The sequence below is a fragment of the Papio anubis genome, chromosome Y (genome assembly GCF_008728515.1).
Source record: "Papio anubis isolate 15944 chromosome Y, Panubis1.0, whole genome shotgun sequence".
Taxonomy (NCBI): domain Eukaryota; kingdom Metazoa; phylum Chordata; class Mammalia; order Primates; family Cercopithecidae; genus Papio; species Papio anubis.
Genome location: NC_044997.1, coordinates 1,833,173 through 1,858,781, shown reverse-complemented (window position 1 = coordinate 1,858,781; position 25,609 = coordinate 1,833,173). Strand labels below are relative to the sequence as shown.

General features: G+C 43.0%; 1 protein-coding gene and 1 long non-coding RNA gene across 19 annotated transcripts in view; one reads left to right on the top strand and one right to left on the bottom strand.

Annotated features, from left to right (window-relative positions):
- USP9Y (ubiquitin specific peptidase 9 Y-linked) overlaps window positions 1–2,586 on the bottom strand; it is a 209,435-nt gene extending 206,849 nt beyond the window's left edge. For 16 of the 18 annotated variants that reach the window (XM_031661065.1, XM_031661067.1, XM_031661064.1 and 13 more), the window contains exons 1-2: window positions 2,175–2,586; window positions 237–283 (exon numbers count right to left, since the gene is read on the bottom strand). The gene's annotated coding sequence lies outside the window, so the exon portion shown is untranslated. The remainder of the gene's footprint in view (window positions 1–236; window positions 284–2,174) is intronic. The other 2 variants (XM_031661068.1, XM_031661070.1) reach the window with 1 other exon arrangement.
- A 44-nt stretch (window positions 2,587–2,630) lies between these two features.
- Window positions 2,631–3,677, top strand: LOC116272357. The gene is made up of 2 exons (XR_004181067.1): window positions 2,631–2,764; window positions 2,922–3,677. It is a non-coding gene; the product is annotated as an uncharacterized LOC116272357 (long non-coding RNA).
- Window positions 3,678–25,609: the final 21,932 nt, after the last annotated feature.

Here is a 25,609-nt window from a genome sequence, read left to right as displayed (position 1 = left end):
CCAGATGCCTGGGCCTCCCAAAGTGCTGGGATTACAGGAGTGTGCCACCACACCCGGTCCCAAAGTCACATATATTACTAAAACCAACCAGCAAAAGGAAGTATTATAACAGTAAGACAAGATTGACAGTGTAAACATTCACACAATCACTGTTAACAGAAAACGGTAAGAAGAAATAATTAAAATAAGACAATCTTATTTTCAAGTCAGTGAAATAAAAAATCTTCGCAACTCACCCTTGAATCGCCAATGGCAAATACTTCAGGCTTTCTTTATTCCCAAACTGTAAGAATACAGTTTGAAAGGAGAAAGTTAAAAGCATGTAAGTGAGTTTTCTAATTGAAAAACAATTCCTGACACTTTTAAACAATTGCGCATTTGCAGAGAAGAAAATAGTGATTAAAGCAGCAACCTAAGAAAAATGTAGAGATTTATGGTGTGTATTTTAAAGTTTAACGGTATGGTTTTAGACAACCGTGGGACCTTGTGATTTGGTACTTAACTTATCGTATAATTACTAGTGAGAATGAACCCCAAAAAAAGAAGTCTTGAAAATTTCGTAGTGAAAGAAGCTGTATTTCCTTCTTAATAGTGACCTTGTTTTGCGGATTTAGAGGATGAATGAGTTGCCCAGTAAGAGAATGCCCCCTTAAAAAAAAAAAAAAAAAAAAGGCTGAGCGCGGTGGCTCACGCCTTTAATCCCAGCACTTTGGGAGACCGAAGCGGGCAGATCACCTGAGGTCGGGACATCGAGACCAGCGTGACCAACATGGAGAAATCCCGTTTCTACTAAAAATACAAAATTAGCCCGGCGTGGTGGAGCATCCCTGTAATCACTGGTACTCCGGAAACTGAGGCAAGAGAATCGCTGGAACCCGCGAGGTGGGGAGGTTGCGGTGAGCCAAGACCGCGCAGTTGCACTCCTGCCAGGGCAACAAGAGCGAAACTCCCTTTCAAAAAGAAAACCAAAACAAAAAATCAGCATTCGTAGTTAAGGGTTACGTATACATCTTTCAAGTTTAAAAATCTTCCGAACAAATAAGATACACTGGGCAGATACAAATTTAGTAAAGTTATAAGCGAATTTTAAAGCATTCTTAATATAAACGTTTACAATTCCAGTGTAAATTTGTAGTTTGCAAAAAATTTCATACAAATTAGTAAAACATCTGCTCCGCAAGTCTAAGTTAATATTTTGAGATACCGAAAAAGTACATCATGCGTAATGCGTTGTCACAAAAACAGGTTCAACTACTAATAGAGACAAGTTGTTTTTGTAGAGAACAAAACAGAAAGGAGATCCGATCCAAACTAAATCGGAACCGAATTGTTCATGAAAATACGTCATACTGCGTCTTCGCGTTGAGCAAAGTAGCGGAGAGGAAAAGGAGGTACAACGGTATAAGAGGGCAAAAACCTGGTGCAGACTCTCAGGTCAGACGGTGCGGGTGATTGTGGGAGTTGGGTAAGTCTGGCCTAATGACCAAGGTCCGCTAAGGCCTAACTCCGTTCTTAATCACTCCACCTGGGTAACGGCATTCGGTGCAATGAGCCCGTTTAGAGCCTGTGAAGGACCGTGGAGCAAGGACTGTAACCAGGAGCGGTTAGTCACTGGCTCTGAGTGAGGCCCCGGGCATAGATAGGAGGTTCTTCCAGTGAAAGAAGAAATTTAAACCTCCCACTTCACCTTAGGTATTACGAGAAATAGGAAATGCGGGGGAGGCTAAGCGGCCATTTTTCCTTACAGTGCAAAATAGACAGCAGTTCCGCCCGTGACTGCCCCAGCCCTCCGAAATAAGAAGTCTCCCGCCGGGTAAGGGAAAAGAAGAAACGCACATACTCAGAATCCCCTGAGCTTCCTACATTATCTCACATCTGTCTGTCAGTGATCTGCAAGGCGCAGGTGGTTTACCGTACAGGCGCCATGTCCACGTAATGAGGGAACCCGACGGTGGGAGACACAGACTTAGATTCAGACCTACACCTGGGAATAGCGGACAACAAAACACCAGTGAAACATTTTGATATTACTTTGCAGGCACGCAGTCATGACTGCGGCCTGCGTGCCTGAGGAAGACAGTGCTCACAAATACCGGGATTTGGTCTAAGAAGCATCCACCTCTTTACGGAGGTGACGGATAACGCTCCCTCTGTCATTCAGTAGCTCTCTTTACCTGTTTTCGCCTCGCTGCTAGGGCTGTAGCTGAGCTTACACGGGCTCCAGTTGCTTAGTTTTTCCTGAGTCACCTTGAACTAATCCCGCAAAGGCGATTTCACTAGGCTTCACTTTTGTTTACTCGCGGTTTTCGGCCAGGTCTCTCCTGAGACTCACTCCTATCTCCCGGTCCCGACACCAGCATCAAGCGCTGAGGTGAACGTCCCCAGCAAGACAAAGGCAGTCTCCGTCAACGCCTGCTAGCGGCATGAAGGCAACGGGCGGGGTTCGGTTAAATTGTGTCTCCAGTGATCTACTACACCCGTCGTTTTCAATATGGCGGATTGAATTCGGCCAACCAAAAAAAAGAGAAAAAAAGCAAACGAGAAAGAGACCGCGCAGCCAGCTGCGCAGGCTCCCACCATCCCCAGCGCCGCGACCCTCCAAGACCCCACCCCCCGCAAGCCCCGCCCCTAGAACCTCTCCTGCTCTGATCTACGTCTTGCTGTCTTTGCCATCGTCTCCTGTTCCTAATTTTCTTCCCTTTTCTACTCTTTCTATACCCAGAAGCAGCGGAACTGGAAACACTTTGGTGCCCTAGACGGAAACGTAAGTCCCGGCTGAAGTTTATCCGTCGCCAAACACTGGGATAGCCGTATAGAGGGCCACACAATAAAAATAGCCCAGGAAGGCACTGGCTATCCGCTGCCCCTTCTGGGGCTGCTATATAAAGAATTCCTATCCTTAATCGCTTTTCGTTCTGTAGCTGCTTGTGGAAACAGCTGACTGCTGGACAGAGGGGAGTACGAAAGACGATTAGTGAGACGGCAAATCTGATGTGAACTGGTAGGACGCAAAGTGTATGACATAGTCAAGAAAGGAAGTCAACGCGAGGTGCTATGGCTGAGGGACTGATCTTGTGTGGCCCAACTATGTTACTCTGACGCTTTCACTTGCACCACTGGTTTTTACTTCATTGTTAATCTCTGCTCTGGCTGATAACAACCTGCATGAAAATATCACCAGTTTTCAAGTTTTTCCCAGGATGAACAGTACAGAGAAAAGTGAGCCTGAATGCTGAGATCCTGAGACCGTGCTGCGGCGCCTGGTCATTCATAGAGCAGTTCGTCAGGTGCCTGCACTTCTCGCATCGTGTGCCATGCAAGAAAACCTACCCTATCCTGAGACCCTTGCCCGGGGTGACTGGAAGAGCTGCTTCTGTAGAATCTTGGGCCAGGCCGTATGTCTGGATGAATAAGAGAAAAGCCTAGTTGTTGTCTCCTGCAATATGTATTCAGTTCCTATTTCGCCTTTGTTCCTTAATCTGTTAGTATGGTATATTACATCAATTAATTTTTCATACTAAATCAATCATGAATTCCCATTATAAGCCCCACTTGCTCATGATTTAAAATATGTCTTATATGTTGCAGATTCACTCTTGGTATTGTTTGTCCATTTTTGTACCTACCTAGCACACTTATGTAGAATTGCAGATTTGTTAGGATTAGATATCATGTAATACTACCTTATGAAGTTCTTAATACATGTATTGCTATCCTTGGTTTTCCATTAAAAAATTAGAATAAGTTAATTGCCCAAGATCATCAGCCAGGAATAATAAGAAGTTCAAGTGTTGGCCAGGCACGGTGGCTTAGTCCTGTAATCCCAGCACTTTGGGAGGGCGATATGGGCAGATCACTTGAGGTCAGGAGTTTGAGACCAGCCTGGCTAACATGGCAAAACCCCATCTGTTTTAAAAATACAAAAAATTAGCCAGCTGTCACAGCAGGCACTTGTAATTCCAGCTACTCAGGAGGCTAAGGCAGGAGAATTGCCTGAATCTGGGAGGCAGAGGTTGCAGTGATCCCAGATGGTGCCTCTGCACTCCAGTCAAGGTGAAAAGAGCAAGACCCCATCTCAAAAAAAAAAAAAAAAATAGAATGCAAGTGTTCTAAGCCCCTAACAAAGCTCACTTTGTGCTCTACACCTGTGCCTCATGTAATAATCATGATCAAAAGATTCTCTAGAACTTATTCCTGACTTGTACTTACTAACTTTACTACTCCTTTGAAGGAGAAGTCTTGATAGGTATAGATATGTAGACATAGGCTAATTTTTTTCTTTATTGCTGCTAAGATTTTATTGTATAACATACATCCTATAAACATCACAGCTCAATTTTCACTAAATACTAATACACTGTGTAATAATATACTAACAAACAGATCTACCAGTGTTACTACCACCATCTTAATATAGAACTCTGTTGGATCTGGGATTTTATTTTAGCTTATTAAAAGTTACAAGATTCACCTGTTACTATTTAGTGGATCCTAAGACAATATTTTGGGACTAAATCCACAGACTTTATGATGACAGAACAAGCAGTATCAAGGACTTTACTACTCATAGCAGAACAAGCAGCATGAGCATCATGTTTGCAGACTACCTATGCTTCTTAAATCCCATAGGAGTGATGCAAAGGGGCCCACATATTTATATGTCAGACATGCAGTGCAATACAGTTGCTTACATTGCAGGTAAGGACGAGCTTGGAATTCTACTAATTTTATACTAAGGCATAATAAGCAAGCTTGCTCTTTGTCTGTTGGAAAGTAGAGAAGGATATTACCTTACTGTCTAGGTTACTAAGAACATAAATAAGCCAGGCGTGGTGGCTTACGCCTGTAATCCCAGCACTTTGGGAGGCTGAGGCAGGTGGATCATGAGGTCAGGAGTTCGAGACCAGCCTAGCCAAGATGGTGAAATGCTGTCTTTTCTAAAAATACAAAAATTAGCTGAACTAGGTGGTGGGCGCCTGTAATCTCAGCTACTCAGGAGGCGGAAGGAGGAGACTCAGGAGTTGAACTCAGGAGGCGGAGGTTGCAGAGCCAAGATCGTGCCACTGCAATCTAGCCTAGGCAACAAAGCAAGACTCTATCTCAAAAAAAAAAAAGAAAAAAGAAATAACATAGATAAAGAGTTGTCAGGATATTGCATTGTGGCATACCCAGGAAGGCATATAAAGAATGCAAGATTGATAGAAGTCTGTCTCTCCCAACAAATACTGCTAACATGTCAGAAACACATCTTCCTAGTCCTTGCCTCTCCACCACCCCCTCAATTAAGTCTTCTGACTTCTATCATTACCCAATTTTGATTTATATAAGTAGCTTCATGTGGGCTGGGCCCGGTGGCTCATGCCTGTACTTGGGAGGCCGAGGTGGGCAAATCACTAGGTCAAGAGATTGAGACCATCCGGGCCAACATGGTGAAAACCCATCTCTACTAAAAATACAAAAAAGTAGCCAGGCATGGTGGCAGTCGCCTGTAGTCCCAGCTACTCGGGAGGCTGAGGCAGGAGAATCACTGGAACTCAGGAGGCGGAATTTGCAATGCACCAAGATAGCACCACTGCACTCCAACTCTGGCGACAGAGCGAGATTCCGTCTCAAAAAAATAAAATAAAATAGATTTATGTGGCATGTAAACTTGTTACTGGCTTCTTTCCTTCATATGATATCAGAGAGCTTGATTTATGTAGTATAATATATAAAATATCAGAGCACATCTATCTCATTACTGTTGACGGACATTTGGGTCATTAATTATAGTCCATGTATTTTGGTAGACATATGTCCTTGTTTGTACTAAGCCTGTTACTGGAATTCCTAGAGTATTTGAGTACATATATGCTTATCTTCAATGGATAGTGTCAAATAGTTTCCCAAAGTGGTTGTGTTTATTTGAATCACAAATTTTCAGGGTTTGTTTGTATGTCAGAAGCAACCAATATTGATAATTGATAAACATTGATAATTTCATATGGTTTAGTGTGTAAAGTTATATCTCTACCAGTGTTGCCAGAGGGGAATATTCAACCAAATTGACCTCACCAACAACTCTCTTCCTGTGCTCTAAAGAGCTACCCATCAAGCACCTTAATTCAGCATGGGTCTGGAATTGTGACACTTTCGATTCAATTAATGGCGTAAGAAACGGGGAACATATCTGAGTTAAAATAATACGTTAAATGGCAATGTAAAACACTTCAAATTAAAGTTTGTAAGTTCAGAGACTTTTTTCCCACTTCTTTTGTTTATACTTGTCTTCAATGATTACTGCCTTTAACATTAATAATACTTCCTTACTTTCTGGTTCTGTATTTTTAGGAGAAAAAGTGCTATTAGATTACATTTTAATCAAAATGACCCTCTTCATTCTTTTTCTACCTGGAAAGCCTTGGTAAGTATACTTAACTCTTACTATTAAACCCACATTGTAAGATAGGTGAAAGGAAGGACTTTCAGAATGGTGGCATGAGGAGTTCTCCATCCCCAACAAAACAGCCATACTGGTAAAAGTTATATGGAAAAAAATTAATAATGACTGGGTGTGATGGCTCACACCTGTAATCCCAGCACTTTGGGAGGCCAAGGTGGGTAGATCACTTGAGTTCGCGACCAGACCAGCGAAACCCTGTCTCTACTGAAAATACAAAAATTAGCCGGGCATAGTGGTGCACACCTGTAATTCCAGCTACTCAGGAGGCTGAGGCACCAGAATAGCTTGAAGCTGGGAGGCAGAGGTTGTGTGAGCAGTGATTGCACCACTGAACTCCAGCCTAGGCAAAAAGAGTTAGGCTCTCAAAAAATAAAATAAATCTCTGGAAGTAGTTACAAAGGTATACAGCAAGTGGAAAAACACTTATTTAAGCAAATTTACAAAAGCTGAAAAAACACAGGTTTATGGTATTTGAGCCCCATTGAAATGAGAAATAGGCACTTTAGCAACTATAGTTGGAGATTTCTAATGCTACTTATATTAAGAGCAACCGGAAGAAGATTAACAAGGATATAGGCAGTGAAAACTATAAAATATCTGGGCCTCCCAGGGCTTTGAGAGGCTGAGGCAGGAGAATCACTTTAGGCCAAGAGTTTAAGACCATTCTGAGATCACAGTGAGATTCCTTCTCTGCAAAACTCTTTTAAACAAATTACCTGGGCATCCTGGTACACACCTGTAGTCCCAGCTAGTCAGGTTGCTGAAGCTGGAAAGATCTCTTGAGCCTAGGAGACTCAAGAGGGGCTGCAGTGAGATATGATTGCACACTGCTCTGCAGCCTGGACAACAGAGCAAGTCCTTGTCTCTAAAACAATAAAAATAAAGTAAAATAAAACAGAGAATAACGTGAATGACTAAATTAAGAATAGAAAAACAGAAAATATTGGCCGGGTGTGGTGGCTCATGCTTGTAATCCTAGCACTTTGGGAGGCCAAGGTGGGTGGATCACGAGCTCAGGAGATCAAAACCACCCTGGCTACACGGTGAAACCCCATCTTTACTTTAAAAAGTACAAAAAATTAGCCTGGCGTGGTGGCAGGCGCCTGTAGTCCCAGCTATTTGGGAGGCTGAGGCAGCAAAATGGCTTGAACCTGGGCAGTGGAGCTTGCAGTGAGCTGAGGTTGCACCATTGCATTCCAGCCTGGGCAACAAGAGTGAAATTCTGTCTCAAAACAACAACAACAACCACCACCTTACTATAAAACCACAGTAATTGAAACAGTGTGACACTGGCATAAGGATGGAATTCAATGGAATTAAATAAAAAATCTGCTGTAAAAAGTCATTTTGAGTCTTTTTTCAAAGAGAGAACACTTGGCCAGGCATGGTGGCTCATGCCTGTAAACCCAGCACTATGGAAAGCCAAGACAGGCTGATCACCTGAGGTCAGGAGTTTGAGACCATCCTGGCCAACATGGTGAAACCCCTTCTCTACTGAAAATACAAAAATTAGCCACACATGGTGATGCACGCCTGTAATCCCAGCTACTCAGGAGGCTGAAATATGAGAATCACTGAAACCGGGGAGCTGGACGTTACAGCAAGCCAAGATTGAGCTACTGCACTCCAGCCTGGGCAACAGAGTGAGACTCTGTCTCCAAAAAAAAAAAAAAAAAATAGGAGAACACTTCCAATTCAATAATAAAAAGATAAATCACAATTTAAAAACTGGATAATGCAAATGAAAAGACATTTTCCCAACTAAAGGACAATAATTAAATAACTAAAGGACAATAGCACATGAGAAAATCTCAACACCATCAGCCATCAGGAAAATGCTCATCAGAACTGAGTAAGACACCACTTCTATCTACTAAGTTGACTGTAATTAAAAAGATACTACATTCTTGATAATAGCAAGTGCTGCCAAGAGTGTAGAGATGTTAAAACTCTCATAAACTGATATTGGAAATATAAAATTGTGCAACTACTTTGACAAACTATCTATGATTCTGATTCTACAAAATTTTAACATAGACCCAGCAATTCCACACCTAAGTATGTACCCCAGGGAAGTGAAAACATATATTCACACAAAACATGTACACAAATGTTCATCATTGTATTATTCATTACAGCCAGCAAGTAAAATCACCCAAATGTTCATCAACTGACAAATGGATAAAATATGTTATTTCTTTTTTTCTTTTCTTTTTTGAGATGGAGTCTTGCCCTGTCACCAGGCTGGAATGCAGTGGCATGATATCAATTCACTGCAACCTCTGACTCCCTGGTTCAAGCAATTCTCCTGCCCCACCCTCCTGAGTAGCTGGGACTATAGACGCCCACGACCACGCCTGGCTAATTTTTTGTATTTTTAGTAGAGATGGGTTTTCACCATGTTAGCCAGGATGGTCTCGATCTTCTGACCTTGTGATCCGCCCACCTCAGCCTCCCAAAGTGCTGGGATTACAGGCGTGAGCCACCACGCCTGGCCTGTGAGACAGACACTTTAAAGAAACATACATTTTTAGCCAGGCGTGGTGGATTACGCCTGTAATCCCAGCACTTTTGGAGGCCTAGGAGGGCAGATCACTTGAGGTCAGGAATTCAAGACCAGCCTGGCCAAATGGCGAAACCCTATCTCTACTAAAAAATAGAAAAATTAGCCAGACATGGTGGTGCACACCAGGAGTCCTAGTTACTTGGGAGGCAGAGGCAGAAGAATCACTTGAACCCGGGAGTCAGAGGTTGCAGTAAGCTGAGATCACACCATTACACTCCAGACTGGAAGACAGAGCGAGACTCCATCTCAAACAATATCAAAACCAAAATGTATACATACATTTTTAGAAACAGGACTGATGTCTGCTGGAAAATATGTGTATCATTTCACCAGGGGACTCTAATGTTCTCGTTTTGTTATAACGATTGCATAATATTTAGCATTGACCTGTGGGCAAAAAAAACAACAAACCCAAGAACCAGCCTTGAGAAAACAGAAGAAGATAAGAGAAGCCAGCACCGTGGGTGCATATCTCTGATGTGCTTTCTTTCTTTCTTTCTTTTTTTTTTTGAGATAAAAAAAAACTTATCGAATATCTTCTATGGGCAGGTTATTTGTAGGCATAAGTGGTCATGGTGAAACTTTCATTTACAAAAATCAGTTCTAGGAAGACTAAAGATCAAATGTAAGATTAAAAGTTATGGAAGAAAATGAGTTTATGACCCAGAAATAGGAATTTTTTTATTTTTAATTTTTAAAAATTGACACATAATAATATGCACATATTACACATGAAAATTGAGGGTATCTAGTGATATTTTGAGATAGCAATGCATAGTGATCAGATTAGAATAATTGTACATTCATTATCTCTAATATGAATAATGTATTTGTGTTGGGAACACTGAATATCCTCCTTCTACCTATTTGTGACTATGTATTATTAACTATTGTCATTCTACTGTGCTTAGAAACAGGGGTCCCCAAGTTTTTTGGCACAGGGACCAGTTTGTAGAAGATAATTCTTCTGCAGATTTGGGTTGGGGGGATGGTTTTGGGAAGATTCAAGTGTATTACATTTATTGTGCACTTTATTTCTGTCATTATTACGCTGTATTATATAATGACATAATTATACAAATCACCATATAGGATCAGTGGGAACCCTGAGCTTGTTTTCCTGCAACTAAATAGTCCCATCTGGGGTTACAGGAGACGGTGACAGATCATCATGCATTAGATTCTTATAAGGAGGCAGGTGACGATTTAGTTATCTTGTGCGGAGTTGGGGAGAGAGGGGCGGTGCAGAGGCAGGTGACAAGCTTTTGAGATAAGCTTGCATCTGCAACTTGTTAGCAATGCTGGGAGGGGCTGCTTAAAATTGTAGCCTATGTGAAACTTCTAAATAGCTTATACTAAATGTTAACTACTACCTATGTTTATTATTTTAAACTTTATTATTACTTATTTTTTCTTTTCCTTCCACATCTACCCCTTTAAAAGCTTTCTTTTAAAAGAAACTATCATCAGAAAGCTTTTACCTTCTTTTCAATAGTACACGTGATGCTAGGATAGTAGTGTGTCCAGAGTTGGTTCCTTCCAGTGGGTTCATGGTCTCACTGACTTCAAGAATGGATCCACAGACCTTCGCAGTGAGTGGTACAGCTCTTAAAGATGGCATGGACCCAAATAGTGAGCAGCAGCAAGACTTACTGTAAAGAGTGAAACAACAAAGTTTCCACAGTGTGGAAGGGGACGCAAGCAGGTTGCCACTGCTGGCTGGGATGGCCAGCTTTTATTCCCTTATTTGTCCCTGCCCATGTCCTGCTGATTGGTCCATTTTACAGAGTGCTGATTGTTCCATTTTAAAAACCTCTAGCTAGCTACAGAGCACTGATTGGTGCGGTTTTACAGAGCACTGATTAGTGCATTTTACAAACCCCTTGTAAGACAGAAAAGTTCTCCAAGTCCCCACTCGATCCAGGAATTCCAGCTGGCTTCACCTCTCAATCCCCATTCTAAACAGGACACCCCAACTTGGGAATTGGGCGATGACCTCGCTAGCTATTTCCTGCTAGATAGGGGTGAAGAAGGGGCCCTGCAGTTGTAGTGTCCTCCAGAGGGGAAATCTCTAGGCCAGGCAAAGGGCCAGTGGGTCGATCCAGGGGTCCTCAGTAGGAATTGTTAGTTGAGCTCATTTGGGGTTCCATTTGTAAGACCATCTGTATCTTGATGGCATTGATCCTGGAGGAAACAAATTTGACAAGGAGGTTAAAAACACAGGGCCCAAAGACAAGTAATAGCAAAATGGCTGTCACATGACCTAGAAAGGGGAGAAGCCATGTCACCCAACTCCAGAGGCTGGTATAAGAGTTTGAAAGGCATTGTCTGATTTCAGAAGCCTTTTCCTGTAAATGCCGGGTCGCCTCTTGTACTACACCTGACTGGTTAGTGTAACACCAACACTCTTCCAACACTCTTGAAAAGAAGTTCAAAGTCCTTTTTTCTCAGCAGTGAGGAGGTCTAGGCCTCAGTGGTTTTGGAGAGTCACTTCTGCCAAATAGTCTATTTGGGATTGCAGAATAAGTATATTTTGTTATTTCTAGCAAACTGTCTGAAAAATCCTTTGAGAGTGTGTGGTAGCAGGATAATGAAGTAGATAAACTGGCTATTCCACTTCCTGTAGCAGTGGCCATTCCTAACTCTATAAGTAGGGGTATTAGTTGTATGGCCCTGTGCTGATGGACTTGAGCTTAGAGGGGCACTGATAGGGTCTGATTTCCATAAGATTATAAATTAGGATAATACATATTACACTGCTAACTTGTAGCAAACTTTGCTTTTGTTAAAAACCTTGTAAGTTTGGGATTTCAATTATTCTTTGCTATTAATAAGACTTCATTCAGTCCACATTAACTTAGAATTGGTATAGATGGCTCCTTCCTGATTCTGTAACTAAAGTTTGGCTGAGTGCAAACAGCTCACATGTTTGAATAGACCAATAATCAGGCAATTTTCCTAACTCTGCTTCTAGAAGACCTTCCTTATCACTTACTGAATATCCATTGTGTCTTTTTCCGTTAATCGCAGGGGAGGAACCCTCTAGCCTCGAGTCCTGAAGGGAGTTCCTCCTAGGTCTGGTCAGACCTTTGTATGGTAATTAATTAAGATTTAGATCCCCTGTTAGAAAACCTGCTGGGTTAGATCATCTTTTTCTAACAGAATAGTCCCATACTTTAAGTTAGTAAGCTACCTTTTTCTTTTCTTTTTTTTTTTTTAAACTTAGGATAGTTTTGACCTAGTGAGGTATACTCACAATGAGGTTACCTCTAAAATTTATTTTTCTTTTCTTTTTTTTTTTTTTTTGAGATGGAGTCTCGCTCTGTCGCCCTGGCTGGAGTGCAGTGGCCGCATTTCAGCTCACTGCAAGCTCCGCCTCCTGGGTTCCCGCCATTCTCCTGCCTCAGCCTCCCGAGTAGCTGGGACTACAGGCGCCGCCACCACGCCCGGCTAGTTTTTTGTATTTTTTAGTAGAGATGGGGTTTCACCGTGTTAGCCAAGATGGTCTTGATCTCCTGACCTCGTGATCCGCCCGTCTCGGCCTCCCAAAGTGCTGGGATTACAAGCTTGAGCCACTGCGCCCGGCCTAAAATTTATTTTTCTACTTTCTTCTACTAGCAAAGCAGATTGAATGCATTTGGGCCATCCATGATTACTGGGTTAAGGATTTTTGATAGGAAGGCCAAAGGATTTTTGATAGGAAGGCTACGCGTTGTCAGTTGCCTCAGTGCTTTAGGGCTATGCCCTTGTTTACACTGACAATGAGAGTTACAGGGTCATGGAGAAGACCTGCAATTATCAATTGTAGGTTTTAAATTTACCCTGGCTTTTAAAGGAATAGGGTATGCTGTTTTTTTTCTTTACTACTTCTATCTCTCTCTTTCTGTGTCTCTCTTTGACTCCCTCTTTGTCTCTCTGTCTCTCCTCTCTGCTGGTCTTTCCCTGCCTTTGTCAGTGACTTATGCTGCTGTTCTCCCTTCTCCTTCCCCATTTTGATGGCTTTGGCAGTGTAAGACTGTCACCTTCCTGGGTTTTTACACTGCATGCAATAACTATGATTTCCGTATGGTATTTAATGGGGTTCCTAACCTAGAGGTTAGGAACTTCCTTTCTTTCCATATTGCAGCATGGGCATGTATGGTTAGATAAGCATACTTTCTATCTGTATATACATTCATTCTTTTTCCTTTTCCTAGTTCTAAGGCTCGGGTAAGTGCCACTAGTTCTGCAAACTGGGTGCTGGTCCCTGGGAAAGAGGCTTACTTTTAAGTACTGTTACATCACTAACTGTGGTGTAACCTGCTCTTTGTATTCCATTCTCCACAAATGAACTTCCATCAGCATATAGGTTAAGGTCAGGATTAACTAAGGTGACTTCTAAGAGATCCTCTCAGGCTGCATAAGTCTGGGCTAAAATTTGTTGGCAGTTATGCTCAATTGGTTCTCCATCCTTTGGGAGAAAACTGGCAGGGTTGATGGACACGCACATACGTATTTGAAGCACTAGTCCCTCAAGGAGTAGCAGCTGGTATCTAAGCATGCAGTTGTCTGATAGCCATAAATTTCCTTTGGCACCTAGTATGCCATTTACATCATGAGTAGTCCAGAGAGTGAGATCCTTTCCTTGTATTATTTTCATAGCCTCTGACACTAAGATGGCCACTGCCACAACTATCCGTAAACAGTGAGGCCAACCTTTTGCTACTACATCAATTTCCTTACTTAGGTATGCCACTGGTTGTGGGGTTGTCCCACGAGTCTGAGTAAGGACTCCAAGAGCTATTCCTGCTCTCTCTATGATGTATAAAGAGAAGTTTTGTCCTGTGGGAAGACTTAAAGCTGCAGCTTGTACTAGGGCGGGCTTTAAGGTTTTGAAGGCTCTTTCTGCCCCTGGTTCCCATTCTACTAGATGAATATTTGCTCTCTGGTTCTACTTGAATAAAGTATACAGGTGCCTGGCTATCTCACTGAATCTAGGGATCCATATTTGGCAAAAGTTGGTGATTCCAAGAAATCCTTGCAACTGTTTTAATGTCTTATGGCAAGGATAAGCCAGTATAGGCTCTATTTGCTCCTTGCTGAGGGCCCTGGTTCCTCTGGCTAAGAATCGGCCTAGATATTTGACTTATTTTAAGCAGAGCTGGGTCTCGATTTAGACACCTTGTACTCTTGATTAGCTAGAAAATTCAAGAGATCTAGAGAAGCCTGCTGGCACAAGGCTTCCAAACTGGTAGCCAAAAATAAATTATCCACATACTGAAGGACCAGAGTGTCTGGACATGAGAAGTGGCATACATCTTGGGCCAGTGCCTGACCAAACAGATCATGGCCATCTCTAAACTCCTGAGGCAAGACTGTCCACATAAGTTGGGATGTGTGGTCTGTGGAATCCTCAAGGGCAAAGAGAAACTGGAAGTCAGAGTGCAGGGGAATACAGAAGAAGGCATCCTTAAGGCCCAGAACCATGAACCATTCTGCTCCCTCTGGTATTTGAGAGAGCAGGGTATAGGGGTTGGGTACAACTGGATATAGAGGAATTACTGCCTCATTGATGAGTCTAAGATCTTGCACTGGTCTCCACTGACCACTCAGTTTTTATACTCCTAGAATTGGGGTGTTGCAGGAACTGCTGCATTTTCTTACTAAGACTTGAGCTTTTAAATGTCTAACAATATCCTGTAATCCTTTATGAGCTTCAGGCCTTAAGAGATATTGCCTTTCTGTAATCCCAGCACTTTGGGAGGCCGAGATGGGCGGATCACGAGGTCAGGAGATCGAGACCATCCTGGCTAACCCGGTGAAACCCCGTCTCTACTAAGAAATACAAAAAATAGCCGGGCGAGGTGGCAGCGCCTGTAGTCCCAGCTACTCGGGAGGCTGAGGCTGGAGAATGGCGTGAACCCGGGAGGCGGAGCTTGCAGTGAGCTGAGATCCGGCCACTGCACTCCAGCCTGGGCGACAGCGCGAGACTCCGTCTCAAAAAAAAAAAAAAAAAAAAGGAGATATTGCCTTTGATAAGGAAAAGTGGTGGGGTCTTTTAGCCTGGTTTGGACTGGGCGGCATTTCTTGCCCTCGCAAATTGTCCTTCCAATGCCCAGACTTCACGGTTGATTCACTCCTCAAGTAGGAGACAACAAATGGGTAACTTGTTTCCCATATTCATCTAGATAATAGCTCCAGCTCTGGCAAATATGTCCGTGCCTAATGAGGGTGTGGGACTTTGAGGCATACCAAGAAAGACATGTGAAAAGGGCAGTCTCCCAGTTACAGCTGAGAAGGTGGGAGAAATACCTGGTTACAGGCTGTCCCAGGATTCTTCAGATGGTAATGGACCTTGAGGACAGCCATCCAAGACAGGAGATTAACACTCAGAAAGCTGTGCTAGTGTCCATGAGGAAGTCCATTTCCTGGCCCTCAATGGTTAAACGTACCCAGGGCTCAGTGAGGGTGATGACATGAGCTGGGGCTTGCCCCAGGAACCCTCAGTCCTGTTGTTGAATCATCTGGGGGCTCCTGGCCAAAAGAACCTTTGTCCTCTGGGGCAGTGCACCTTCCAGTGATTGCCTTGGCATGGTGAACATGAGCGAGGGGGCAGCTTGTTTCTCATTGGACAATCTTTTTTAAAGTGTCCTTGCAAACCACACTGATAACAAGCCCTACTGGGTGATGGGCCTGCTCCATTTTCTGTCCTTTCTGAACCACCAAGGTTTGTTTGTCTGAGGGCCATGACTAAATCTACGGCCTTCCACTGATCTCACTTTTCTTTTTTGGCCTGTTCCTCTTGGTCCCTATTATAGAACACTGAGGTTTCCAGATTTAATAATGCCTCCAGATTTTGTTCAGGGCCCAGGGCTCACTTTTTTAGCTTTCTCCTGATATCTGCTGCTGATTGGGTAATAAAGTTATCTTTTAGGATCAATTGACACTCAAGTGAGTTGGGTGACAGGGGAGTGTATTTTCTTAAGGCCTCCCGTAGCCACTCAAGGAAGGTGGAAGGATTTTCTTCATTTCCCTGAGTTATGGTGGACATCATTGAATAATTCATGGGCTTTTTCCTAATTCTCCTTAGTCCTTCTAGAATACAGGTCAACAGATGTTAACGACTCCAGTCCCCTATGATCTGAGTCGAGCTCCCAGTGGGGATCCATACTGGTCACAGCTTGCTGACCGGGAAGGAATCTGTCCCTTTCTTTGGCTGTCATTATATCATTTACTTTACTAAAATACCTGCTATCTCCAAACTCTCTGGCTGCAGCTAAAGCTGCATTCTTTTCATTAAAGGTGAGGGTTTGATCTAACAATAGCATGACATCTCTCCAAGTGAGATCAAAGGTTTGTGCTTGACCCCGCAGGATATCTATGTACTTATCAGGATCATCTGAAATCTTCCCCAAGTCTACCTTGATCTGCTTTAAAACAGCAAGGAATAGCCCTGAGGTTTTTGTGCACCCTTGGAGATTTCTTGCTTATTTCCATCTGGGTTTGGGAGATTAGAGGAGGCTTATCATTAACAGGAAGGGCAGCTGTAGGGAGGCTTGGACATGGAGGTAAGGTGAGAGTTCCTCCTGTGGAATGTAAATTGCAAGCTTTGCATAGTTGTGGATTATCCTTCAATGAAAAGAAAGCTTGGACATAACGTATTTCACTCCATTTGCCTTCCCTCTTACAGAAAAGGACAAACAGCAGGATAGTATTGTAATTCATACTTCCCTCAGGTGGCCGTTTTTTGCCCATCAGAGAGAGAACTGGGGCCAAGCCGTAGTGCAAAAAAAAAAAAAAAAAAAAAAGAGCTGCCTCTTTTTCAGGTTTGCAGGTCAAATTGGTCCCAATGGCTTAGGATGCATTTCAAGGGTGAGCCTGTTGATACTTGAGTGTTTCCCATCTGAAAGACAAAACCTCTGGTGGTTTTGGTTTGTTTCCCCTACCCTGACCAAGAACCCACAAATGGTCCCGGGACCCTGCTGATCAGAATAGTTGCGCTCACTGATGCAGCAGCAGAAATACTAGTTTTCCTCCTAGTGTACAAAGAGGTCTGAGGAAGTTTGTATTTAGTGGTCCTTACCGATACATTCTCAAAAACCTGTACCCTTGCCTTTCGTCTTAGAGCACAAAGAGGACTGAGAAAAATCGGATTTAGTGGCCCTTACTGTCAAATTCTTGAAAACCTGTTAGAGTCCTAAGCATTTTCCTCTGTTAGTATTGGGACCTTACCCTTGTCCTGTAAAGATGATACACCTAAAACTGGAGTGGAGGGCCATACCCTAAGGGAGGGAAGGGATCTCCAAGGTTGGAAGAGTGATGGCTTTTGTCCTCATTTCTCATCATATGAATGGGGAGGATACACTTTCTGAGGCTCCCCATATCCTAACTTCAGGAATAGCATTTGTTTGGCCTACTAAGTCTGAGGAGGGATCCTAAAATTATAGATAGTCCCCCTGCCAATGGGGCTTTGGGTAAAAATTATGTCTTTCTGATTGGTGAGCCTGGGTGCCTAAAGAAGGGAACAGAGTCCCGAACTTTACACTAGAAATCATTCTTATAGGAGAAATTAGAAAAGCACCAGAGACAGGCAATGGTTCTTAGAAGCGGAGTAGCTTCAGAGAAGAGAGGCAGGAGGAAATTTGTCTGATAGGCGTACGGACCCTGGAGGCAAGGGTCAGGATAGATAGGATAGATGGGTGAGTCTCACTTGGGCGAGGCAACACTGAGAGTTGTGCTCATGGCTGCAAGGTCAATGAACTTTTTGTTGGGACTCCAGAGCTGAATGGCTTTCCTCTGTCAACCCTCAGTTTAGCCTGAAAATGCAGAAAAAGTGGAAGCTGGTTCCTGGCAAACCAACACTCCCAACTCCAAAGAGTCAGGGGTTGTCAGACAGCCCTTTCCCAGAAAGCCTGAGACCTGCGTCTTAGTCCAGAGGCCACACTAGTCACTTTAACTGGCCAACAGGTGCACGGTATTTAGTCTCCGAATTCTAAAGAAAAATAGGACAGAATAACAAGCAAAAGGGATCCGATGGTACTCATCACATGGCAAAATCCCAGACAAGCCTCAAAGATGTATCCAGAGTTTGTTCCTTCCAGTGGGTTTGTGGTCTCTCTGACTTCAAGAATGGAGCCATGGACCTTCACAGTGAGTGGTACAGCTCTTAAAGCTCTTAAAGGTGGTATGGACTCAAACAGTGAGCAGCAGCAAGATTTATTGTGAAGAGTGAAAGAACAAAGCTTCCACAGCATGGAAGGGGACCCCAGCAGGTTGCCACTGCTGGCTAGGATGGCCAGCTTTTATTCCCTTATTTGTCCCTGCCCATGTCCTGTTGATTGGTCCATTTTACAGAGTGCTGATTGGTCCATTTTACAAACCTCTAGCTAGCTACAGAATGCTGAATGGTGCCTTTTTTCAGAGCACTGATTGGTGCATTTCACAAACTTCTAACTAGCCACAGAGCACTGATTGGTGCATTTTTACAGAGCACTAATAGTTGGATTTTACAAACCTCTTATAAGACAGAGAAGTTCTCCAAGTCCCCACTAGACCCAGGAAGTCCAGCTGGCTTCACATCTCAGTAGGACACAGTCCAAGGCCTGTTATGGAGCAATTCATTTGTTTGCCTGGAGAGTTATTTTGCCAGTCTGTCTGCTCTTAGTGTCATTTGTCTTCTTGTGGGAGCAGACTGGCTCTCTGGCTTACTTTTTCTCAGCCTTTGTTGGCTATGCCTGTCTTTGGTGGTTCCCATCTTTCAGAGAATCTTACCTGCCATTGACTAATAAGCCATCCATCTGGGGGACATGATTTATGGTCTCTTTTCTTAGATAGAAGGATGAATATGCCACATAGAAGGTAAAGAGGGTCAAGCACAGGAAAGGAAAATACTTTAGAGAAGGCCTATGTTAGTTTCATGATTTTCCATCTGTTTATGAGCTGAGCTATCTTCTGTCGGTAATGGCTGATACTTACTTAATGCCATTATTTGGGAGGTGGTGTGTCTAGCCACCACTGCCTCTATAGAGGACTGTATGATCCGAAACAGGAGAGGCAATAAACAAGTGAGTATTAGACAGCTGCCTAACATAAGTACTACACTTTCTAGGGGAGTCTTGAATCTGCCAAAAGAGGAAAACCATCCACCAAAAAGATAACCTGGGGTCAAACTTTCCCAAGGTTGGACTGGAACATGGGCTAACTTTCTAATTTTGGCAGTAATTTCCATAACTGCCTCCCTCTTGTCATCAATTTTTTTTTTTTTTTTTTTTTTTTGGGAACAGAGTTTCGCTCTTTTTGCCCAGGCTGGAGTGCAATGGCGCGATCTCGGCTCACCGCAACCTCTGCCTCCCGGGTTCAAGCGATTCTCCTGCCTCAGCCTCCCGAGTAGCTGGGATTACAGGCATGTGCCACCACCCCGGCTAATTTTGTATTTTTAGTAGAGACGGGGTTTCTCCATGTTGGTCAGGCTGGTCTTGAACTCCCGACCTCAGGTGATCCACCTGCCTCGGCCTCCCAAAGTGCTGGGATTACAAGCGTGAGCCACCGCGCCCGGCTGTCATCAATTTTTAAACAAGTTAGGTTAAATTTACCACAGACCCTTCATTCTGAGGCCGGCAAATAATCGAATGCCAGTCTGTTTTGATACATTGCATTTCTCATCTGTGTAGATTGTACAGCTAATAAATCTAAAGCATTAGATGTTTCATTAGCTATAATTTATAATACTGCTTGTAACCTAATGATGTGATTAATCATGTAGATGGGAGTATGGTATCCCCATGAACCATCTTGCACCCAGGGGCTGGGCCACAATATCGGGGGAACCAGCCCCCAATATTTCAATGTGGATGTTTTCTATTTTTTCTAAGTGTTGGCTGGTCTAAGTAATAAAGAGAAAGAGTACAAAGAGAGAAATTTTACAGCTGGGTCTCCAGGGGTGACATCACATATTGGTAAGACTGTGACGACAACCCCGAGCTGCAAAACCAGCAAGTTTTTATTAGGAATTTTAAAAGGGGAGGGGGTGTACGAACAGGGAGTAGGTCATAAGGATCACATGCTTCAAAGATCCATAAAGATCACAAGGTGAAGGCAAAATTAGAATTACTGATGAGGGTCTATGTCCCACTGTGCACATACTGTTTTGATAAACATCTTAACAGGAAACAGGGTTCGATAGCAGAGAACTGGTCTGACTAGAATGCACCAGGCTGAAATTTCCCAATCCTAGTAAGCCTGAGGGTACTGCATGAAACCAGGGTGTATTTCAGTCCTTATCTCAACCACTTAAGACAGACACTCCCTGAGCAGCCATCTATACACCTGCACCCAGGAATGCATTCCTTCCCCAGGGTTATTCTTTGCTAGGAAAAGAATTCAGCAATATTTCTCCTACTTGCACATTCATTTATAGGCTTTCTGCAAGAAAAAAAAACACATGACTCTATTCTGCCTGACCCAGCAGGCAGTCAGGCCTTATGGTTTGTCTTCCCTTGTTCCCTGAAAATCACTGTAATTCTGTTCTTTTTCAGGGTGCACTGATTTCATATTGTTCAAACACACATTTTACAATCAATTTGTGCAATAGTGGTCCTGAGGTGACGTGCATTCCCAGCTTACGAAGATAATGTGATTAAGAGATTAAAGCAAAGACAGGCATAAGAAATTATAAGAGTATTATTAGGCAAGTGATAAATATCCATGAAATCTTCACAATTTATGTGCAGAGATTGCAGTAAAGACAAGTGTAAGAAATTATAAAAGTATTAATTTTGGGAACCGATAAATGTCCATGAAATCTTCACAATTTATGTTCTGCCTCAGTTGCAGCCAGTCCCTACGTTTAGAGTCCCTGACTTCCTGCAATACCATAATAATTTATTATTCTTTCTGGAGGCCAATCTGCATCTTTCCAATCTTCTATTTTTATATCTTTTTTTAAAGTCTGCTGTTTGTTTGCGCCTACTTCTAGGTTCGTCATAAACAGGATACCCTAAAGTTTCTCCTTGCTTTAAGGGTAACGGGAAGAATGGTAGTTTAATAATACCTAATACACAAGCTCCTGTCAATTTTTCTGGCAGCTAACTGTAGGCTTGCTGACCACAGATCCAAGAGAGGCCTGCAGAATGATTTAAAGAAGGGAACCTAGAAAATGGGTTAAAATGAGATGGGTTTGAGCTATTTTCACCCCTTTTGTCTTCTCTCTGCCATAAAGTTTTTCCAATAGTTTAGGAAATTTGTAGCACTGTTACCCTAAGCAAGTCAATTCACCTACAGAGTTTGTATAGGCAGTCCCCCAATGAGCTATGCGGTCTTTTCCTACAATAGAAGTCTTTAAAAGCCAAGTATTAGAGCTAATAGGGGTTGATCCTGGAGCATCTGTAGCAGAGACACCTAATGTGTAGTTGTCCTAGGGGAGAAATACTTTTGCCTTACAGGGTCACCTATCTCCCATGTCAGTACCTCCATATATATAACATGAGGTAACTCCTAGATTTTCTGCTATATTTTCACCTAACTGCACAAAGAGGTTTTTTGTGGTAGAAAATTGTTCATGAGTTCCTTGGTTAACATCTTCACTGAATGACTTGAAAATTTTAAGTCAATGCTGGGGTTTATAAGCTTGGGTCTTTGTGACCATATAAAAATATACAGTGTTATTGGTAGCCAGTGTCCTGGAATATTTAATGCCTAATTTCTTCAGCTCAGGACTCGCTGCTTTTTTTCAGCTGCATTGCTGTATCTAACTGGGACTTCAGTGCCTATTTCCCAGTTAGGTGAATCCGTATTATTGATAATAAATTCAATGAGACCACAGGCATTTTCTGTTATACAATTGTCATAGTCATACCAATCTCTGGAGAGGGTTTTAGTGAAGTGTATGTCTTGAGGCCATGGGGTATCACTGATCCACCAAGGATATGACTATTTATAATCAACCATTTTTTGGAGTCAGGAATGTAACAGCTACAAGAAGCACATGCTGACATGAGTCTAGGGTGAGGGTTTCCATAACAGATTGGAGCTACTCTTACTATTTTGGCCTTAAGGAGTGTTCTTGTTATCTGGCAGGCATCTAAATACAGGTGCACGCTGCCCCTGTTAGTGGAGGGTACCCAGGTTGAATTGTAAAAAGCTCTTTTTTCAGATCTTTCACGAATCTTAGACCATGTTCCAGGTAAAAGTTTGGGGTCATAGTAGACATAGGGCTGATTATCACCACGATCACAGATTGAATATGGGTGCACATAGAAAACTCATTTGTTTTTCCCCCCTTTGTAAGTTTGACACAATAGTTAATATAAGCAAAAGAAAGAGTAACATCTTCACACTAGGCATGGGCAGAGTATGTTCCTTTCTAAAAGCAAGGGTTGGCAACAATGGCAGTATAGCAATAGTACAGCAAACATTACTAGAATAGGCCGGGCGCGGTGGCTCAAGCCTGTAATCCCAGCACTTTGGGAGGCCGAGACAGGCGGATCACGAGGTCAGGAGATCGAGACCATCCTGGCTGACATGGTGAAACCCCGTCTCTACTAAAAAATACAAAAAACTAGCCGGGCGAGATGGCGGGCGCCTGTAGTCCCAGCTACTCGGGAGGCTGAGGCAGGAGAATGGCATGAACCCGGGAGGCGGAGCTTGCAGTGAGCTGAGATCTGGCCACTGCACTCCAGCCTGGGCCACAGAGCGAGACTCTGTCTCAAAAAAACAAACAAACAAACAAAAAAAAAACATTACTAGAATAGGAATGAGTATTAAAATATCAGTGCATAGCTACTTTACTTATTTACTGAACACTCCTCATGCTTTGGCTGGGCATAGAGTAGTCAGCTTCCGGTTGTGTGAGGACAGCACGGCTCGGCAATTTTTCATTAACAGTTGGGTCTGAGATTAGGCTGGTCTGGGTTTGGTCTTTGTTGGCAACTCATCTTAGGGTTAGTTTGGTGGGTTCGTCGGGGTCTGGCTGGCTGGTCCATGCATTCTAGGCAGCAGCTGGCTTTAACTCACTATGATGGATCCAGGGAACAACTTCAGCAACCTTAACAGCAGTGGGGCTAGATAATATTATAACAAAGGGTCTGTCCCATATGGGCCCTAATGTGGCTGGATTCCACTTTTTGACACAGACAGATGCCCTGGGTTGGTACAGGTGAACTGAACTGGTTAGGCTTACTCGCAATCTTTCTTGCACCCTGCCTTGCACTTCTCTCATGGCTGTACCTAAAGCTTGCATTTGCCTTCTCATTGTTAGTTCCTGTACTTCTCTGAGATCTCCTTTAATTTGGAAAATAAGAGGGGGAGACCTTCGAAACAGAATTTCATAGGGTGAGTGTCCCCTTTGCTTGTTTGGAATGCATCTGATTCGAAGGAGAACCATGGACAGAGCCAGATCCCACTTTAGGTGGGTTTCTTGATAGAACTTTTAAACAATTGCTTTATTGTCTGGTTCATCTTTTCAACTTTTCCTGAACTCTGGGGATGGTACGCAGTGTGAAGCTTCCATCTTGTTTTCAATAACTGGGATAAGTTTTGAATGACTTCAGCTACAAATGCTGGGCCAGTATCTGACCTGATAGTCAAAGGCACCCCAAATCTAGGGATAATATATATTAGTAACACTCATATTACTTCTTCGGCCTTTTCAGTTAGGATGGGGAAAGCTTCTACTCACCCAGAATAGGTGCATACAAAGACCAATAAATACTTTAGTCCTCTTACATGGGGTAACTAAGTTAAATCTACTATTAGGTTCTCACAGCGGGTTGAGCCTACTTCTTGTATTCCTGGGGGCCGGACCGGCCCTTGTTTGGGGTTACTCCATTCACAAGTTAAGTACTTCTCACAGACAGCAGGGGCAACAGCTGCAAGCTGTGACACATAAACATGCTGCACTATTAGAACTTCTAAAGCAGACTTTCCCACATGTGTTTCCTCATGAAATTGCTTTACAAAACGAGGGCCAAAACATTTGGGATATCTAACCTTCCATCAGAGAACTGCCACCATCTTCCTCTAATATAACCTCCATCTTCTGGAGTAGGGCCTTTTCACCCAGGGAGTAGTTCGGTTTTTCCAAAGGTAATTATATTGGGAAAAGAGGTAACATTAAAGCTTTTTCTCCCAGTGGTGGGACTGCCATAGCTACCCACCTCACCTCTCTGTCTGCCTTTCTATTTTCTCTAGATCTATAGGATCTGTCTGTCTGATGATCTTTGCAATGTAATGGCCCTTTTAGGGGTGCCCAAACAGCATCCTAAGAGCTGCAGGATCTCCTTTTTATTTTATTTCTTTTCCTGCACCTGTTGAAGTGCTCTCTCTAGATGGCTCCATGAGCATGCTGTGTAGCAAAAGCATATTCAGAATCAGTATAGTTATTAACTATCCTCCCTTTTGCTAGTAATAAGGCTCTTGTTAAAATAATAAGCTCAGCCTTTGGAACAGAGGTTCCAGTTGTCAGTGACTGTGCTTCTACCACTGTTCCCTCACCTGACTTAAAATCATTTATCACTACAGCATACACAGCTCTACAAAACTCTATCACAAGAATGAAGCTGCCTGCATGTATACAAAACAGTCTAGGTCCTGAATTTTTCAAAGGATGATCTTTCAAGTCTCTCCTCTTGAAAACACTTGATCTACATCCTTACAATAATGCCAATTAAAATTCTTTTGGATTCTTCTATAGGCAACAGAGTAGCTGGATTTAGAATTCACTGTTTCCACATTTATATTATTAGGATTTTCGTGTAACAGTCTGATATTTAGCCATTCTTGGATTGAGCCAATGATGCCTCTGGTCTCACAGGGTTTATTACAGTGTGTGACACCTGGATAGTTAACTTCTGTCCTAGCGTTAATTTGCCAGTCCCAGGTCCAGCAAGAGTTGCCACTGCTGCCTTAGCAAAGCAGGGTGGCCAGCCCTAATGCCACCGTGTCTACTTGTTTAGATATAGGCCACAGGTCTATGCGCCTTGATCCTAGCATTTGTGTTGAAACTCCTACTGCTGTCTGTTTTCTTTTCATCCATGTACAAGAAGAAAGGTTTAGTCTGATTTGGGATGCGAGAAGCTGGAACCTGTGTTAAGGCTTTTTTGGATTTTAAAGATTCAGCACAGCACTCTGTCTCCCCGGAGGAGGGCTCTTTCTTACCCTACTTTGTAGCTTCATATAGAGGCTTAGCTAAAAGTGAAATTTGGGATCCAAATCGCGGCCAGAACCCTGCTGCACTAAAATTCTCTGATTTGGTGCCCTGTGGTGAGGGTAGGAGTGTGCACACGGCCTCTTTCTGCTCCTTCTGAGCTCCTTTGTCCTTTGCTTGTTATAAAACCTAAATATTTAACTTTAGGACAACAGATGCAAGACTTTTTTTTTTTTTTTAGAAGCTTTGTGTCCAGCTAACTATAAGACACTGAAGGAGTTCCTCCATGCCTCTTTGGCAATCCTTCCCTAATTTAGGGAGCTTTTTTTTTTTTTTTTTTTTTTTTTTTGAGCCGAGGTCTGGCCTGGCATCACCAGGCTGGAGTGCCCGGTGGTGCCAGATTGACTCCTGCAAGCTCAGCCTCCCGGGTTCCGCGCCAATTTCTCCGCCTCCAGCCTCGAGTAGCTGGGACTACAGAAGC